Source organism: Phasianus colchicus, chromosome 5 (assembly GCF_987193195.1).
Source record: "Phasianus colchicus chromosome 5, bPhaCol1.hap1.1, whole genome shotgun sequence".
NCBI lineage: Eukaryota > Metazoa > Chordata > Aves > Galliformes > Phasianidae > Phasianus > Phasianus colchicus.
In genome coordinates this window covers 21,594,315-21,614,480 of record NC_143440.1, presented here as the reverse complement: position 1 = coordinate 21,614,480, position 20,166 = coordinate 21,594,315, and the positions used below count along the sequence as shown (strand labels likewise).

The following is a 20,166-nucleotide window of genomic DNA, read 5'->3' as shown; positions in this document are numbered from 1 at the left end:
TAATAATGTAATAACCTAAGTTACAGGATTTGGGGTTTTCTTTACTGACCAGCAGGTTTAATAACTGACTCATTCTGCCATACTCAGCCTCCCACCTAATACCATCATGACAAGACGCTGTTTTTCTTCTGTTGAAAGTAAGGAATAAAAATTAAGACTTTCTGAAAATGGAATAGCCACAAATAACTTGGTGTAATTAAGTTGAAATGAATGGTGCTGACTACCTGAAATATTCCTTAGTTTTGTAAATTACACATGGACTTTACACATTTAGGATGTGTTGTTTTCTCATATATTAGCAAACAAATAAATGGTGCTCTTGCTTGAAAGGCTTTTAAAGATGAAGACATATGGAATTAGGTGACTAATGCACTTAGACAAACTCTGTAAATCCCAAAATGTTCCAATCCACTTATTTCAGCAACTGAATGCCAGTTAAAATCTGTCCTAGTGGCTTTGTTTGTAGAACAGTCAGATTTTGTGATGTTTTGGTGTCTTTGGACCTATACTTTAGCAAATGAGCTAATTTCAGCAAGCTCAAGTTATTTTCTGTAAATCATTAATTTAACAGGAAACATGACATCCTGCCTATAAACTAGATAACCTTTAAGCTAAAATAGTCACAGACCAGTCTGCATCTACTTCTCATTGTAGTATATTCATTTACAGATTTAATAAGTACATTGTGATAACCAGAGGTAATGTTATTTTAGAATAAATAAATTAGAAATGATGTCTGTATTTTAAACATCTGTATGGGAACTGCTGAGTCACGGCCTGAACCTCTGATTGATCACCTGAGGCAAGCAATGAATCAGCCATAGGAGCACAGGTGAAGGCAATTCACCTGTGCTGCCGGAAGGGGTGGAGCCTGGCTTCACCTCACCTAGACCCATTTAAGAGCTGACTACCAGTGGGAAAGGATCTCTTCTGGAGATCCCTCCTCTGGAGTTTTGCAGTGAGTCCGGGATGTGGGTAAGCGTTCTATCTTCTTGTTTGTTTGTTTTGTGTTATTATAATCTGTTTAGCTAAACTCTCCTGTTTATTTCACAATTATAACATCTGTATATTCATTGATTATAAATGTCACAGATGTTTGGGAAGCTCTTTTATGAAAATATCCATTCCTGTAGCGTTTGGGACTATTAAAAAACAAATCAATACTAAACAAGGTTGAAAATAACAACGTTTAAGTCTTACCATGTTGTTTAATAACTATTTTAATTCTTAATTGAATGCTAAGGAAAAATACTTATGTAAAAATAATCACTTTGGAACCAGTTATTTATTGCTACTTGTGTTTCTTTTTATTTATTTATTTTTCCTATAAGTGATGTAACTTAAGGAGGGAGGGGACAAAATATAAAATAAAAAAGAAAACAAGAAAAAAACCTTTGTTTCTACAAAACATCAAATTAGGGGTTGTTTGATGTTAGCAGTGTTTTTGTTTTAAAATTATTAATTTTAATGTTAATCTCAGGCCATTTCTGGGAAAAGTTTTTAATACAAAATTGAAACAACTTTATACCCTTCTTTTTGGTAGTATTTGCATTACGTTTGTACTTAGGACCTAAATATCTCTTCCATATTTCTAGAATAGGAATTCTAGTTAAGCGAGCTTTATGTACTTTAGAACCACAGATGGTTAAGTCTTGCTTTTGTGAATGTGCTTTTCACACAGAATTACTGAATGGCTCGTCCAAAATTTAATTTTAGCTTGCTCCTCTTAGGAGAGCCCATTTCAAATGGAGCTGGATTAACAGAGTGAGCTTTTGAGAATAAGTTCCACTTGAAATACTTTTAACAAAAGACCCTGTCCCCTTTCCTCCCAATTTTCACTGAATGTATTTGTATATAATTTTTGTAAAATTTGAAAACTTCCTCCTGGTGTCCCAATTTTCTTGTTATTACCCATAGTTATTGCCCAGAGCCAAAAACTTTGGCACTATTAGCATTTCTACTACCTTAAATAACAGTTTGTGGGTTTTTTCATAATGTTGGAGATAATTTACACTTACATATATACAAAGGAGTTTAAAGCAGGTAATATTGTTAGGAAATGCAGGGAGAAATGTAGGGGAAAGAAAGAAAACTATTGTGATAGACAATCAACAAAATCAAACTCTTCACATCACTATTATTTTTTTTATTTTTCCAAACAATCCTACAGTAACTCTGTACAGCTCCTTAAAGTAATGTTTCATTTCTTGCAGGTTTTTTTTACCTTCTTCATCACCAGAAATCCCCTTTAAAAGGCACTCCTCCATAGATCTTGAAGATCAGATTTGATTTAGTAAGGTAGGTTTCAGTTTAAAATTCCACCACCTGGGGAGGAATATTGGAGAGATTATAGGAAAACTGAGTCTGAAGTATCACTAACATTTAAAAAAAAATATTAAATATACACTTCAAATAATCATTATTCTATTAACCATTTTCACCAGTCATGACAGAGTTTCTTAAATTCTTATGAATATTTCTATCATACATTCAATAAATCATTAGAAATGTTTTCTACACAACTTTCTTTAGAATTTCTTGTGGAATCGTATCCTAAGGGGAACAAAGATGTGTAGTAAACCTATTTTCTCTTACTGACTCCATAATGTGTTTAAATATTCCCCTTGTAACTTTTTCAGTACTTGAGTGCAAATCTATTCTTTTACTCTTTCACTTTTTAATGAAGTGAATATTGTGGAACTAATTACTATGGAGTACACATTCTTTATGGAATTGATGCTGCAATGGACTAGAAAGACCATTGGTCTGTTCTAGTGTAGCAGTAATCAGGTAAATTCCAAACTAGATGATTTTCAAAGTCTTTACCAACCTAAGCCATTCTATGATTCTGTGATTTTTTTTAATCCACTTATTTACACTGATGCTGAAAGATAATTAGGTATTTCAGGTTTCATACGCTCTTTAAAACATCATACAACTTCCATGGGAATTAATGGGACTGTGGAGATAAAAGTGAGAGAAGAAGACTGCATGATAAAATTTGGAAAATCCAGGTGAAAGTTTTGTGTTTTTTTTTTTTTTACCAACTTATACCATATTTCAGAGCACTTATGAGTGTAAATATGGTGCTTACTGCCTTCGTTCATTGCTAGATTCTAAATTGTTCTCTCACTTTTTAATTCATCTGATTAGAGTCCATGTCTGTCAAAGTACGTTTATATCATACTACCTTCAGGAATCTTAAATTATTTAGTATCAGCTATGGATTGCTCAGATACTAAAAAAAAAAAATGATAATTAATTTTAGTGGGGTTTTTCTTGTTTGTTTCCCGTCTGCTACGTTTTTTTTCCAATTTGCTTTGCAGGTTATGGTGCATATCATATGTTGATTTGGTGTCCTATACAATGCACTCAGGCTGTAGAACTCTTCATGTTCTGAGTCCTTTTAACACATTCAGTAAATATAATTTCTATTTTACAGGTAGAGTGACAGGTGTACAAGACATGGTATAATCTATCTTGAGAGCATGCAAGTACTCTGGAAATATAAAACCTGTGGATCCTGTCTATGTGGTTTTTGATATTCTCACCAGTGTCCACAGTACTCGAAGGATTGATGGTAAGAAAATAGGTTATTATGTACAGTATGATTTACATGGTAGAGTTAAGTGGAAAATACAATATAAGAAAAGTGTAGCAGAGTTAAACTGTAATTTGAGAATTAAGTGCTAATTTGTCTTACATTTACAAATTACATCCAGATTTAATGTGTAGAGGAAACTGAAGATATCTAATTGGAAGAAATTTATTCAGAAAGTTATAAGTACTTGAAAATAGACGTTAGAAGAAGAGTTATCTTATTTACTACAGTAATTATTAGTAACAGTTATTTGTACTGTGAACTGTTTTTTCCTCTTTCATTTTGACAGTGTTATCTATCAATGATGTCATTGCACAAACCATTTCTTCTTTTACCATTTTTTTCAAAAGCTATAATTAAACTTGCTTTAGGATCTTGCATGGTTAAAGCATGTCATTACCGTTTTTTTTTTGCAGTGAAAATTTAGAGATCTGCTATGTTAAATTTTCCTTGTCTGGGAGGTCTTTTCTGAAGCTCTTTTCCCCAAACTAAAATTTCACTTTGAGTTTATGCTAAACAAATTGCAGTGCAATTTTGCTGCTATGATTTTATTCATTATGTTTTTGAGGCATATATAGTAAAGATTTTATTTTCAATAAATGCAAATTGTGTTTTTCAGTCACGGTAACACCACAGTAGAAGAAATTAAGATGTCTGATGCATCTATCTTGATATCAGAATATCATAATCTTGGTATTTAAAATTCACTGAAGAAAAAATTGCTCTTATGATGTACAGATGCATCACTCTAGGATTAGTATAATTTGTGTCCATGTCTAGTTGTCTATATTCTTAAATTTTAAAGACTTAAAGTAACAGTAAGTTATTGTTTTTCATTTTATTGGCAAAATTGAAGTATTAGATGGGGCTTGACAATAAAATGAAAGACCACGCTCTATTGTCATTTACAGTTGCATTTATAATTGAAATCAAACAGGTTATCCTTCCCTGTGAATTTACAGTTTAATGTCAGTGGCACTTTGTCCTGGTGAGGAAGTAGTTTGTCTGTAATTGAATTCTGTGCCTGGAATTAAAGCTATAGGAAAATGTCAGGATCGTCAGGGCTGACAGTTAGAAGGAAGTGTGTTTCCTAATGATCAGACAAAATCTGTGTTTCAGATTGTACCTATTACTACTTGTCCTATCATTGGGCCCTAGAGCCACAAAAGAGACTGGCTCAGTCCTCTTTGCACTCTCCCTATAGGTATACTTTGAGATTTCCTCTGAGCCTTCTCTTCGCCAGATCTCTCAGCCTTTCCTCATAGAAGACATTCTCTATTCTTTCCATCTTTGTGGCCCTTTGCTACTCTCTTGCACTGGGCAGCCCAAAACTGGACACAGTACTCCAGATGTGGACTCATCAATGCAGAGTAGAGGGAAACCTGCTGGTAGCACTTTGCCTAATACAGCTCAGGATACCATTAGCCTTCTCTGCAGCAATGACTTGCTGCTCACTCATGCTTAGCTTGGTGAATTGGTTGACTCTGCTGTAATGGAAACACTGACAATAAAGCATAAAACAAAATCTAGAAAGTCTTTCTATGTAGCATGTTGCCTTTTAGTGATGAGTTGTTAACATCGAAGATGTTCCTAACTGAGTTTCTTCAGTAGAAGTAATTACAGAAGCTTGTTCTGTTAAGCCAATTGGACGATTAACAATTTCTTTCAAATTTACACAACAGAAAACAACATTCAGTTCTGTCTTTACCAGAAATAATAGATACTATGATATTATGAAGAGATGGGCTTATTGAACAATCAGTTGAACTTTCTGTGTGCTAAAAGCACATGTTGTGGTTCTACCCAGATCTTCCTGAATGGAGGATAAATCTATTTTTTTTTTGACTCTATGACCAAGTAGAAATTACCTATCAACTAAAACTTAAAACTAGAACTGCAAACGTCAGATCAAATATAAGTGAAGATTAATACATGAGACAGCACTATACTCAGCTGCTAATTTTCATGATTTTATTTTCATTTTTTCTATATGAAAACAATTGAACAATTATCAATAAAATCTTCATACACATGTAAATATGTACTGTGAGCTTAAATTATATTACAAAAATCACATCCTCCCTGTGACATTATTTATGAGGTTTTTAGCATCTATTGAATCCGTTAATTAATTAGTGAACTATACTATAGATCTCCACAGATAAAAGTATATTTGTCAGCATTTTTTTGTTTTTCTTTATAAGCAATAGGCTAAAAGATAATTGAAGCTCTGATTCCACATGATTCCAAAGTAGATTTTTGTTACCAATATTTAATAAAATAGAAAGAATAGTATGTTCTACAGCCTCATTTATGATTTTTTCATATTTATTTAAATGAAGGCAGAATTGTGATTGGCTTGGAAGAACCTGGGAACTGCTTTTCTCTTTATATAAGCATAGTGGTCTGATTTCACACTTTTCCTTGAACTTTGTTCTTATTCAGTTTTAAGGTTTTTCTTCTTTATTTGAAAACTAGATTTCACTTTTCTTAGACTTTAGTCATGTTTCTCATTCACCAAATAACTGACAATTCTGTATCCAGTCTTTTGCATTAATTACTTTCAGTGCTAATCACAGTCAGAAGTTTTGTTCTTCAACTCTTATCACTTATCAATAAGGAATTGTTATGATAGTTGGTCATTGTCCATGTTCATTGTGTGAACATCTGCCAGTACACACATCTGAGATTTCACACCATACTAAGTATCAGAGAAACATACTCCAACCGAAGTTTCCTTGCTAATCTGTGCTTATTTTTTTTCACTCTTTCACTGTTTGTTTTTGATTCATGATGGTCTTGATCCAGAAAGAGAGCCAGAACCTAGTTACCTCCACTGTGTGACTGGAATTTTGTACCATAGTGTCCAGGGCTCTTTCCAGGCTGAGGAAGACAAGATAACAGCTGCTTTTCTTAACGCTCACCTTCATTTAAATGTGGCCAGTAGTGGGGAAAGAGCATGAAAAATAGCAACTACTCAGTTTAGGAACAGAACAGAAGCCCCCAAGATATTTCCTTTTTCTCACCCTGGCATTATTTAGAAATATTGTGTCACGTGTGTTGTCCAAAGATTTCCAGAGTTCGTTGTTCTTGAATATCAGCACATTCTCAAATGAGGTTTCTGAACAGATATGTATGGAATTATTTTTGTTACTCGGAAAGCCTTCAAAATAGAAGATTGAAAGCAATGTACAAATAATACCATTTGAAGGCATTAATGTGCAATGTACTATATAAAGTCAAACAACTTAGTCCATACCCAGTGATACCTTTTTAATATCTCATTAGTGAAGATGTATTGTGATAACACTTACATATCTGCTTTGAATAGATTTGATGTGTAGCTGGCATTTGTGCTTGAGAAACAGATAAGCATATTTTGGATTTTGCTTAGTAAATATCATGCACCTTTGCATACAACATACAGTGTCATCTCATGATGTCCCAAATAAGATTGCTTTAATCGAATGTTAAAAGTATGTTGTGAGAATGTGATCACTCTGTTTTCTATGCTGATTAGGTGATAAAAGCATAGCTGGGATATTAAAAATAACAAACTTGAGGATAGAAGATTGTATCATTGCCTACAGCATGTTGCAGTCGATATTAATTTTGTGTTTAGTCCTGTCAATGCAAGAATATCTTCATGTATATTACTTAACTACTGGCAATTTGAATGGTATCAAAATGCAGAATATGCTTATTTCTGACAGAAATGAAATACTTTGTAGCTTTTTGTGAATACAGTAGTTTGTATCCACAGAGATGCTGTAGATTTGTAGGTGCTTGCGTCTTAAATTCTGATTAGATCCTTAAAAGCTGTGTGTCTTCTGGTACATATATATGTATATCTAAATTTAGGTATAGCAACCTTTGTATTTACTCACAAGTTCTCTAATATTACCAGGAAGTTGTTTGTTCCACTTTTTCTTTAAAAAGTGCCTTATGTTAGGCTGTGATGATTTTATCATTCAGGGAATATTCTTTTTTTTTTTCTTTTTTACCTCCTTCCCCCCCCCCCCCCGATTTAAAACACTCAAAAGAAAAAGAGTCATAAAAACATCGTAGGCCCTAACTTACATCATCAGCATCAATGAATCAGATAGGAATGAAATAAGCTTAACATCTGAGAAAAAAGATTTTTGGTTGTCAGCAACTTTATCTCATATCACGCTTATAGCCTTCTCCAAAATTCCCAAAGTCTTTATTCAGTGCACTTGAAAGATGATTTTATTTGGACTATTTATTATAGCTACACAGCCTTTCACTCATGGTAGGGAATTTGTTGTTACTATTGATGTCAGTGATGGTAACATCAGATGCTAAATGATATTGCAGTAGTTAGACTTTGTTTCATTTCCTCATATCATAGAACTTTCTCACCAGAAAGCCCTCTGAGTCAGTAGAATAAATCTGAAAGTCAATGTTAATGATTCAGTAAGTGTTATTTACTGAACTCAAGTAGTTTATGGGTTTTTTTAATTCTACAGAAACTTTATGATATGACATATAAGTTAAAACTTTTTCTTTTATTTTCAAGTATGCCAGTTTCACACCATAGATTGCAGAATGAGTAAGGATATCAAACATAATTTGACTTCATGAGAGAGGATTCAGAAAGTTAGCTGTATCATTATGTGCATGGAATAACTCTGAGTTACTGCTTAATATATGAAGTTTGCTATAATTACCATGAAAGCGCCTGACTAATTCTTTTTTGGGGGTTGTGTGGAGGAGTTTGATCTATAAATAATTTCTTTCTAATTTTGAGAGAAATGCTGGCACATACATCATCCATATTCTGTTTCCTTTGATCCTGCAGAGGGTAGCACGTCCAACTTTATGCATGCAAATTTTTCTGTAAAAATTATTTAGAATTTAGATGCCTGTAAATATAAGGCATAAGCTGAATTCCAAGCACTTTATGTAAACATACTTAAGTACTTCAAGCATATCTTAGTTAAATGACAGCAAACATCTCAACACTTAGGAGCCCAGATTAATGACTTAGTTTTGAAAACTCAGAAACCTTGTTCAGAAGTCATGGTAAACAACCTGCAGCAGATTTGCTGGGTATTGTGCTGTTGTGTCCCTGTGACAGCAACTAGCTGGAGCAGTTGGACCCACTAAAACCTTAAGGCACTTTGTAGGGCTTTTGGCGAGGAGCATCTGCCAAAATGGAGTTTTAAGTAACTTTTTTGTACAAAGTTTTATGTACAAGTTTTAAATATTTATTTATGTAATTAGAAGGCTGATTGTCTCTATAGACAAGTGATTTCCACTGTTAATTTTTTTTCTTTTTTTGCAAAACTGTATTTTATTTCACTGTCATTCCTCTATCTCTGTGGCTAGGCTGGTACCTGTGAATAGTGGTTGATCTGTCAGAATCAGACAGGCTTTTAAGAAAATGAGTTTTGCCATTCCGTTCCTTAAGACGATCCCTTGCTTTTCAATTACTGCTTTCTGACTTGGAGGTTTCTTAAGGTAACTCGGAGCTTGTTCCCACACTGTCAACCAGGTGGCAGCAGTGCCACGTCAGAACAGTTCCAATACCCTTTCCCTGACATCAAGTGTTAATGCAATTGACCAATCAGTGCTAAGATGATGGGAGGTAATTGGGTAATTGTATTTTACTGATCACAAGCAGAGAAAAGAAGGGGAAGGGGGAGGAAAAAAAAAAAAGAAAGAGAACGGAAGGGGTGAAGGAGGAGTATAGCGAGGAAGACTGGCCCCGGGACATTTGCAAATCCTAGTGTGCCTCTGAAAGGTGGGGAGTCAGACAAAGCCAGAGCGACAGAAAAGCGGATCTACTCCCAGCAGCAACAACAGGAGCTGCCTGGAACTGGATATATACATAGATGCGTACGTACGTGCACACACAAGAATTCAAGCTGAAGCTAATGGGAGGGAGAAAGGATTTTGGCTGTGCAGAAAGCTATGCGTTTCAGGCATGAAACTAAAAACTGAGAGGAGAGGCTGTGCTCCCGGGGATGTGTCATCTTGGAAGGGAGAGAGGAAGGAAGAAAAGGGGGAAGATAACTGGCATGTGGAAGACGATGGGATTCTAACTCACTGCTGTGCAAAAGGGAAATCCAACTTGTAGATCTGAAATACATCAGGCAGAGATTGCAAATGTGATCGGAGCTGCATTGAAACAGAACGAGAAGAAAAGGGAGGCAGAGGCTGGAGAGCTTTTATCCTTCTCCTTCTCTCTTTCTCTCTCTGCTCGAAGAAGAAACAGAAGTTTATCCATCTTGGTGCTGCTGGATCTTTATAGCTGCTGGACAAAAGATGGAGAGAAAGCTGAAATGAAAACCAGAGGGAAACCAGTGCTTTCGAAACAGGGCTAAGAAGACAAATCACGCCTCCCCAGGCTTCTTTTGTGCCCCATCGGGGGAGTTTTAACATCAGAAAGATTTTGAGAAGTGTGGGGAGCAAAGGGGGAGAGTGGGCGTTAAAAACACCCATCCTGAGTGTTTAAAAAATAACAAGGGGATGGATTTATTCTTGACAGCTGGTGGGAACCTTGAATCTTTCTCTATTCCCTCCCTCCTTCATTCCATTTAATGTGAGATTATGAAAATGCAAAGGAGTTGGAGGGAAGGCAAAAGGATATAATGTGGAGTTTGAAGCGAGGAAGAGAGTGCTGATGCTGTGGATTGCTGGCTTCTTGCTGAAATCAAAAATCCAATTGCGCACTGGGTTGTGATTGGAAATCTAATCAGATCTTTGGAGAGAAGGGAGAGACACTAAAAGTTATTGTATTGATAGATACAAATAAAAATTTAATTGCAAATGGAGATTCTATCCTAAAGGAGTGTGGGGGATAGGGAAAAAGAAGAATGGGAATCCCCATTCTAATGTGGAGACACACAGATTGGATAATTGATAGTGCAGCAAAGAAGAGGGAAGAAGAAAATTGCCTGGCAAGACCTGGATCTTAATAATCACGATAAAATTGCATGAAAATAATATAGATGGAGGGCTGCTTAAACAGAAATACAGCTCTTTCTGCTCTCCAGAGGAAAAAACAAATAGCGAGCAATGGAGAGCAGTGAAGCTAGAGTGGCAGAAAACCTCAGAAAAAGGGAAGTAGGCAAAGGATCCACTGTGGAATGAAAAGTTTCGGAAAGGAGAAAGACCATTCATCCTCTGCAATAATTTTTCTTTTTTTTCCGTGGTGTTTTAAACCCCTTTTCTTTAGTGGAGCAAACATCATTGTTACCACTACAGCAATTTTAAACAGAAAAGTTGAACACAACAGAGAAAATAAAGGACAGAGAAGAAGAAAAAAGCAAAATTGCTGGAGAGAGAGAGTTCAGCAGTGTTGGGTTGGATTGGTACCTGCATGGACTGAAATTGCTTGGAAATTGCAGTTGGATATCTTTTATTTTTGTTTCCTGTCTTGTTTTTAATTTTGGTTTGGTTGCTGAAATGAAGTAGTTTTCATAACCCCTCCCCCACCCTGTTTTTTCATAACCACTCGGATTTCCAGCTGGATAGTCTTTGAGGATATAGTAAGTACCCTTTACATTTTATTATTATTTTATTATTTCTTGCAGATAAAAAAATAAATAAAACAACCATGCCCCGTTTCCTCTTCTACGTCTTTCTTTGCTCTCTTCCCCAACCTGAGTAAAGAATCCAATTGAATTTTGGTAAAGGCAGGGGAGAGGGATGGGGGGGGAACTGGCATTGGGAAGGGAGAAAAGGAAGAATGAGAGCACAACTGAAATCTCACAGTAGCTCAAATATTCCTGTTCATAAAACTCCAGCCTTGGCAGTGTGTTGCAGATACATGCCGGTGTGGCTTTATGGCATTTGTAAATGTTCACTAGCAAAGGAATCTTTTGAGAAAGCCCCTGCAGTGAGTGGTGAGTGCTGCCTGGTTGTCCAACCTGTAAAAAAACAGATGCAAGTTGCACATAATTGGATGTACAGAGGAGGTTTGTTTATTTATTTATTTACTTGTTTAGTAAATGTTTAAAATAAACTCTGATTTCAGTCCTGGCATCCAGTCTGACATTGCAGATCAATATGGTGTATTAACAGGAAAATTTTATAATCAAGCAAGGAGGTGAAGTATGGCTTTTGGCAGGAGCAGGGGTGTATAGGGCAAGGGGTGGTATAGGGAGTGGTAATGTTTTTTGAGGAGGCAGCTCTGAGGGAAATGGAATATTTTACACTCCATTGCTGAGAACAAATAGTAACAGGCAGAGAGAGGGCATTCTTCTGTTGAAGGGGAGTTTAGAGAATGGCTGTACTAGCCACTCATGCCCTCCAGATCTCCTAGGAAATTCTTTGCAATTTTGTGGTGAATCCTTCAGTCTCCCCTAGGACTTTCCTGACAGTTGAAAAAGATTTACTTTGATGTAGAGTGAGAGGATACAGTTGTGTTAGGAGATTTTTGTTATTATGTTGATAATGAAAATAATAGAAAGTGGCTTGTAGATGGTGGTGTTAACAAATTAGCAATGATGTGTAACATTCCAGTAAATGTCTCTCCCTTTCTTAAGAAATCTGATGTGGGGGTGTGGAAGGAAGTCAGGATAACGTGTAATTTGAAATAAAGGTCCTGTTTTCCTGTGGAGGACCAGGCTACTTCTGTCCACTCTTCCGGCATGACTGTATACCTTGTAGATAGGAAGTTTTTCTCCTTATACCTTTCTTTTCTTCCTTACCTCCACCATTCTCCTTCATAAGCAGAGCCTTGAAATGAAAATATTAGGCCAAAATTGGTATAGAAGGAGAGAGAAAAGCACATAGTTAAATGAACCACTAAAGTCACATGGATGTTTCTCTCAGGCAAGGTAAAGAACTAGCTTTGCAACTAATTTTACTTTTCTCTACTGCAGTATTCTGGAGGAGGGGGGAAGAAGGAAGGATGGGTGAGGTGCTGGTAAAGATGGATCATGATTTTTACCTTTTTTTTTTTTTGGTCTGGCAGCATTTCCTTCTTCTCTGGCTTTCTATGTGGAGCAACACAATCCAGAGCTTCAGCTTCCCTGGATAAAAGTGTTAATAAATTCATTATTTTTTTTCTTTGCAGTTCTGCATTCATGCATGTCACCGCTGTTGCTTCATGTAGATGTCTTGAATTTTTTAATGTAATGGAAATGAAACCTGCTTCTCAATGTGCCCATGCACTTCTGTTTGGAGGTCAAGCCTCTGAAGTGTTAGATACTTGTAAAGGATTAAGATTTAGGGTCCAGTTCTGCTCCTAAGGAAATCTTGGAATATTTGTTCAGCCATATGAATGAATCAGATCCTTTGTGCTTTTGTATTTAGAAAAAGAAGGAAACAGGCACAGCAAAAATTGTTCCTTCCAGTTTCTAATTTCTCTCATTCTTCTCAGTACAGCTAAATCAGTTTAGTATGAAGTACTTTGGCCCCATTTATTTCTCTGGGCACGTTTCCTGGTGGGATACTAAATGGATAATAAGTTTGTCAGCATCTGAAAATAAGCACAAAACTCTGTTCTTCATTCCTTCATGTATCATTATAAGCCTGTGCCCTATTGTGGACTACACTTAGACCAGCAGTTGCTGTAATACAGCAGCTAAATTTATGTTAAGCTGCTGCTCAGTAATTACTGAAGGGAAAAGAAGCTGGCTAAGGAAAAGGCATCTCCAAGCTTTTCCCTGGATTGCTATGAAGTGAACACATAAACAGAAAATCTGATAGAGGAAATATGACTTTTGACAATAGGATGCTGCCATAGGTGCCTCATTCATTTCTTATAATAACTAACAGGAGGGTTTTCTTGATGTGATAAAGAAACACTGGGGAAATTAGGCACTGGTTTGGGCTGAAACAGGCAAATCTTGTCAATGTTAAAAAGCTATGGATGCTGTCTGCTTCTAAATAGGCAAGTTTCACACTTCAGTGAATCATTCACTTAATACAGTAGCCAAAAGACACATGATACAGCCCATAGTTTAACTCTTTCAGTCTCATAATAGGGGTGAGTATAGCATTTCTAAGCATTTGTGCTTTGGCTTATCCGGAGCCCAAAGGACTGACCATAAAATACACTGCCAAAAGCATCAAGCTAAGCATCCAACTAAATTAGAAGCAACACATCTTGTCAGGCAGAGTCAAGAACTGGCTGTCTCTGCTACTTCCCTTGCATGTGCAGGGAAGTACAGATGTACCACTCAGCAGTGGTGATCCTAGAGGCTGTTTCTTCTTCAAAATGTGGACCATCCATTTGGAGGTAACCTTGGACTGCATTGGAATTTGGTGCTGTAAAGGGAAACTATATTTAACTGATATATTTAGGCAACCAAAGCCTGTGCAGAAGGGAAAGCTTTATTGTAGACTCCTGCTTCACTTATAATTGTTCTCCAAAACAATTTGAGATCTTCAAGTTCTCTTGACAAACTACATGTTAATACTGTATGTAGTCCATGCCTTTTTGCGTATCAGGAGTGATTCACACCAATCAAGAATAGGAGCATGCTCAGTTTGCTGGAGCAGCAAATTATGTATCGCAGTATCTCAGCCTGATAGTGCTGAGTGAAAAATGAACATTCATGTTAGCTGAGACCAAAGAAAGAATGCTCTAAATGTGAACGGGTACAAGAAATTGTAAGGAAATGGAGGAAAAGAAGGGGATTTCCAAAACGTTGTCATAGCTTCCTACGCATAGGTATAAAAATGATTTGTCTGTGACCTTAGAAGTTGAATCTCTTTCCACATGAAGGTTCTAGCTGTGGTGATATGAGATGGGAAGATTTTGCACAGGATCTGAAACAGGCTTTTAGCAAATTTTGAGAGCATGGTGCGGGTGACAATTCACAAGCCAAACTGTCAAGAATGAAGAGCCAATATATTCAGTAAAGGAGTGCACTGTGCACGTCACCAGCATGCAAGAGCCTCTATCTCACTTGTGCCACTGTGCTTTCAGTTTGCCTTTTTCAGATCGCTTTCTTTCTGATTGCCTGTGCAGGAACAAGGGGAGATAAATGAGTACTAGAATTAGTGCCACTTGCAGTCTGGGAGGGAAATGATTCTGAAGAAATGCAATTAATTACTACCCACTAAATTATTTCTGGAGTAGTCAAACTGACTGGACTTTTGGCCCACATTCTGCATCTCCATCTGTCCCCTTGCCACCTGCCTTGTGAAATTTGTAATATAAAAACAAGCCTCCTTCAACATAAAGTGCTAACCCTCCAGGACAACTCAGTTCAGGAGGATTTAGCAATAGCAGCAGTTGTGGTGACCTGGAAGGCAGCCTTGCAGTGTTCTTTTAATTCTAGGAACATGGGTAAGGAGCTGTCCTGAAGAGCTATTCATAGAAAGTATCTTGCCTCTGCTTCTTGTAATTGCTTGCTGTAATAGCAGAAGAAATTGAGGCTTAACTTATGACTTTTTGAGCGGTTTATTTCATGATGCTATTTAGAAAAGCAAGGTGCCTGTTTTCAGCTTTTCTATCACAGTTTTTTCTTCTCTTGGGGCTGGAAATAGGGATGCAAAAGGCAATATGAGTGTGCTAATGGTGTGTTTCAGTTGGAAATGCTGTGATACATGGAAATGAATTGATGCACAGTTCCTGGTATGGGGCCTGGATAGTTTGCAGTCAGAGGAAAAGGCAAAAAATCAGGCGCTTGTGCATGCACACAATGAAAGAGAATCAGGATCTACATTTGGTATCCAAGGAAGCGGGAGCAGAATCCTGCAGGGCTTTCTGTTCATTGTTTAAATGTTGCCATAGCAATATCTCGGCACAAGTTATATGTTTTCCACTTCTTGAGTTGTGCTTTTCATCCCCCTCTCTTTTCTCTCTTTCTGTTTCTCAATCTATTTACTCAATGGCTAGGAGTATCTCTGCACAACTTTGCAAAACAATCAAAATAGGACTGTGAAAGCTGCATTGTCTGTCCACTTACATGCATTCCTTGTCATTTGCTAATTCATTGAAAACACAATTAGGTTAAAATTGTTGGATGGAAGAGAAGTGGGAGGCTCTTGTTGTTAGGACATTGAACACATTACAATATTTTGTGTAGTGGTGATATGTTAATTGGATAGCTGCAGGCAAGTGGAGTATAGCAGTCACTGACAATTAAAAACAACAATGGACTTACTAGGACTGAATCTATTTATTGGGCATTTCAGATATATACCAGAGCTTCTGTAATTTGAAATATTTGCACCACTCTAAGAACTCTTGAAATTCTGAATTCACTATGCTGAGACAAAATATACCATTGTTGCTTGTGAAATGGAGGGAGGCAGTATCAAAGCATGGAATAGTCTCCCATAGTATTTGCTGCAGATCTTGTACTTGTTATGTCAGGACTGAGGGAGTGCAATGTGACAAGAAAACCAGGAGAATTAAAACCAAAACAAACAAACAAACAAAAAACCCTCAACAAACAAAGATAAACAGACTTCCAGCCATGACGCTTTTGCATGCAAGTAGTCAAAGCCTACTTAGGAGTATCACAGGAAAATAAATAAAATGATTGTGTGTTTGTCTGCAAACCCAGTTCAGGGTGTTTTTTGTGTCTGAGGTGTCTTTCAGTTATTTGGCTATGTGGAATCCATCCAATTCCTTTTCAGTAAAACAATCTTCAGAAATATGGATGCAGTTTCTCTTCATGTTTGTGTAGGCAGTACAATATAAATTGACTTCCTGGAATCCTAGGAGTCAGTGCTTTTTCTTCACTGTGCATGTAAGAATGATTGCATTAAGGGTCAGATTTAATTCCTAAAGCCAATGACAATAACTTTTAAAAAGTATTAATGTTATTTAAATCTCCAGCACATTTTCATTTTGCTTGCAAACCTTTCTCTATTTTCATGTCAATAATCTCTTTGCTTGTATAAGAAAGGAAATAAAATCAAGAACATAAGTAGGCTGTCATTAATGGGGTGAGTGTAATGTAAGTCGTAACAGTGCATGTTTCCTCACACTGCTTATCGTTATACCTCAGTCATGATCTTAAGCAAAAGACTGCCTAAGACCTTATGTAGGCACTAAATCTGGAGTTTCCCTTAGTGTCCTTAGCATCCACCCCCAAAGCATGACCAGGTGTGATGGGGATGGAAATAATTATGTCACTTCTAATTCACTGTGCAACTGCCCACTCATTGAATTACTGAAGCCTATAAGATTCCGCTGTTTTCAATTGAATATGTAGTAGGTAGTTTAGGATGAAAGTTTTGACATAATTGGGTCTTCATCAGCTATATACCAGTATTTTGATTTCCTTTTAATCTCCTGAACCAACAATTAGTAAGGAGATGGAACATGCTACACTGATAATTTCTCTATAAAGAGGGAATTTTGTCTTTCAGAGAGTGTATTAAGAGGAATGTTTTGATTTCTATTCACTAATGCCCATTTTTCTATTTCAATGCAACACTACAACATGCTGTTGTGTAGTAACTCTTCCGTGCAAACAATTTCATTCCCTTTACATGGTGGTTTTTTTTTTTTCCTTTACCCAAGTATAAAACCTGGTTTCAGTCCCAGAAACAAACACCAGGGCAAAGATTTATACTCATAGACATAGAAGGATGATCTGAACGCCATTTTGAATTCATATTCCATAAGCTTCACATTTCTTTCTGAATTTCTCAACGTTTCACATTTCCTTTGTAGTTCCTGATGACATTCCAAGTAGGAAGGCTTTTATTTATTTATTTGTTTTTTAATCCATGTATGAGATGGATTAATGAAATAATGTAATCACTGTTGCTGACATAGTATAGCCTCAATTTATATTATCAAAACTAGCAGTTCTGTAAAATGTCATATTTTAGGGCTGAATTCTTAGTCGCTTATTACCAGGAGAATTTGGAGCTGATGTAATCTCTGTGCATTGTCTGTTGACATCAACAAGAGAATATTGTGATGTATCATAGTAAGTTTAATAAAAATGGAAAAAAATGATTCATTTTTTAAAGGCTACAGAAGAAGCTCTGCAAGGACAGGAAAGGGTTAACTTAAAGGACCCCAGCTTTTTCTTCCTCAATGCATGCAGATTTCAAATGAAGTGTGCAAAAATATATTAAATTCTATGAGCTTCTTTGCCAAAGGGAATGCATGTTGTGCTAAGGATTTTTAACTTAGCGGTTTGGTTTTATATGAATTTTCTCTGCCACTACAGTATTTGTGAGCCTTTATTGGAGAGGCAGGTTCTTTTACAAGTGGTTATATATTATTTTTCCGGAGGCAAGCTTTTATGTTTATGCCATCACTTAAAGAACTGAGGTTCATTTTTGTTAGGGTTGTTGATGCCACAACTACTATAGGGGAAGGATGATGAACACATTAGCCTTTTAGGTTGCTCATATGCAGTGCACATTCTACTTCTTCCCTAAGAGTTTTATTGCATTTAACGCCTGTGTGAATTTTGTCTGTATATGGTGCAAGAAATTAAAAACCATAATGGATTTCTCTTTAGGATATGAAAGAGGTTGAAAAACCTCTCCTCAGTGATCATTCCTGTTGATATTCGTCTTTCTGTAGTGTACATTTCACTGAGTAGTCTGGTCCTAAAGACTGAGTTATGTACATAGGTAAAGTCCTGGAGGTATCTGCTGAAAACTGCTTTATAACCATAGCAGGGGATGACTTAGTCCTTAAGTACCTTTCTATAACTTGTAGAGAAAATAATTGTCTTTCTTAATGGGAAATTTCAGCTTTGGGACTATGTATGAAAGTCTCATATGGAAGTAGCAAAATGGTATTAAGATTTGCACAGAACAATAGATAATCATTTTCTATCACAAACAGTATTGCATCTAATTTAATGTATAATCTACATAAGATTATTATTTTTTTTTTTTTTGCCAAGGAAGAGGAAGTTGATGGCTTCCTATAGCAAAGTAAAGATAAAATAGACTCAGAAATCCTACTTCAGAAGGACTTGTCTTGTAAACTTGATGAAAATTATGGGAAAATTGGAGAAACCATTTAAAAAGATATCTTTGAATAAAAACTGAAGGTTTTTGGAATACATTGTTTTGTCAGAGAAAAGAATCCATAGTGTATTATGATCTGTCTTTGATACAAAGAACGATTAAGCCAAAAAATAGCAATTAAGAATCAAAGCAAACTAGTATACACTTGGGGAAAGGGGGGGGGGGGGGGAGGAAGAAAAAAAAAACCCAACCCATATAAATAATAAATTGTAAAACGAAGATAGCGGATAATATATAATTTACTGAAGGCACTCAAAAAAATTCCTGGTAGGAGAGAAATGATGTATTTGGACGGTGGGCCAGAAATGAGGGACTCCTAATGCTGTTCTTATTGCTGCTTTAATTGCAGTCTTCCTATGAAGAGATATTGGTAGTAGTGATGCAGAAATAGCAAAATTATTCAATTTAAACTTCTATTCTGTATCTGGAAAAATCATAACTAAAACTTCTTATTATGAAAAGTAAAAGGCAAGTGAAAAGACACTGGAAACCATCTATTAGGGATACATATTTTAAAATCAACAGTCCTGTTGTCCTCACAGTAAGGAATGTCTTCCTGATATCTACCCTCTTCCAGTTTAAAACCACTTCCCCTCATTGCTACAAGCCTTTCTAAAAAGTCTCTGGCTTTCCTGTAGGCCCCCTTTAAGTGCCAGAAGGATGCCTACTAAATAGTTTGGAAGTGTTTGTCAGATATTCAAAAATAAATTTTGTGAGGAAATACATTTTAATAGATTATATAGGGGTTGTAACGCTTTATAATATTTGTATCAATGATTTAAACAGATCACTGAAGGAAGATTCCTGACTGAAAATAACAACATCAGTGACAGAAAATAACACATTAGGTGTAGGGTGCACAGCTGACAAAATGACCTGGATAAGAGCAGCTGTTAGTATGAGCATGTGAAGGTAAATGAAGTAAACTATGTGAGAGTGAGTGGATGGGTGGGTGAGAAGAACAGAGTAAAAACTGATTTGACACTGCTAGGGGTTTCTTCACGTCATTGTGACCATAGGTATGTCTGCTTGAGATGATTCTGCACTGAATACTACAAGGAACTTTGGGAGTGATAGAACAGGGTGCTGCAAGCAGGGACCCGTGCTTTGTGAACCTGTGTGTGAACCATGACTATTTTCTGCTTAGCAGGTGCATTAGTAGGTAGCAGGAGGCAGGATGAGGCTTTGGAACCACACAGAGCTGGACCACAAGTGTCTCAAGAGGAGAAGTAAGCAAGTAGAGGGGAGCCTGGGCACACAAAAGTGGGGATATGCCTGTAACCCAGATGGCCTATGATAGTATCTGAGTGATATTATTTCACGGAGTTGACTGTGTAGGGATGTGTAGGTGTTTTGAGGGAGATATTATCATTCTTAAGTTTTTGAATGTGCTTCTTCTGTTGTATTTCTGATTCTGAGCCATTAGTGACTGCTGGTTAATAACATTAATTAATCAGTAAACAGTCTTGAAAATGATGTGATTTAGATCACATAGATTGAATTTCTTTTCCTTGTAACATTGAGTAAGTATTGACAACATGATAAGTGACAGTTATACAGAGTAATATGGATACAAGATATTATGTATAAAAATTACAGATGAATGAGGGTGATGCATCTGTAAA

General features: G+C 36.4%; 1 protein-coding gene across 2 annotated transcripts in view; it reads left to right on the top strand.

The window, feature by feature from the left end:
• Positions 1–929: 929 nt before the first annotated feature.
• Positions 930–20,166, top strand: part of LRRC4C (leucine rich repeat containing 4C) — a 97,747-nt gene continuing 78,510 nt past the window's right edge. Inside the window, exons 1-3 of one of the 2 annotated variants that reach the window (XM_090140813.1) lie at positions 930–975; positions 2,214–2,302; positions 3,447–3,580. The gene's annotated coding sequence lies outside the window, so the exon portion shown is untranslated. Of the gene's footprint in view, positions 976–2,213; positions 2,303–3,446; positions 3,581–9,247; positions 11,119–20,166 lie in introns of those variants that run through there. The other variant, XM_090140814.1, reaches the window with a different exon arrangement.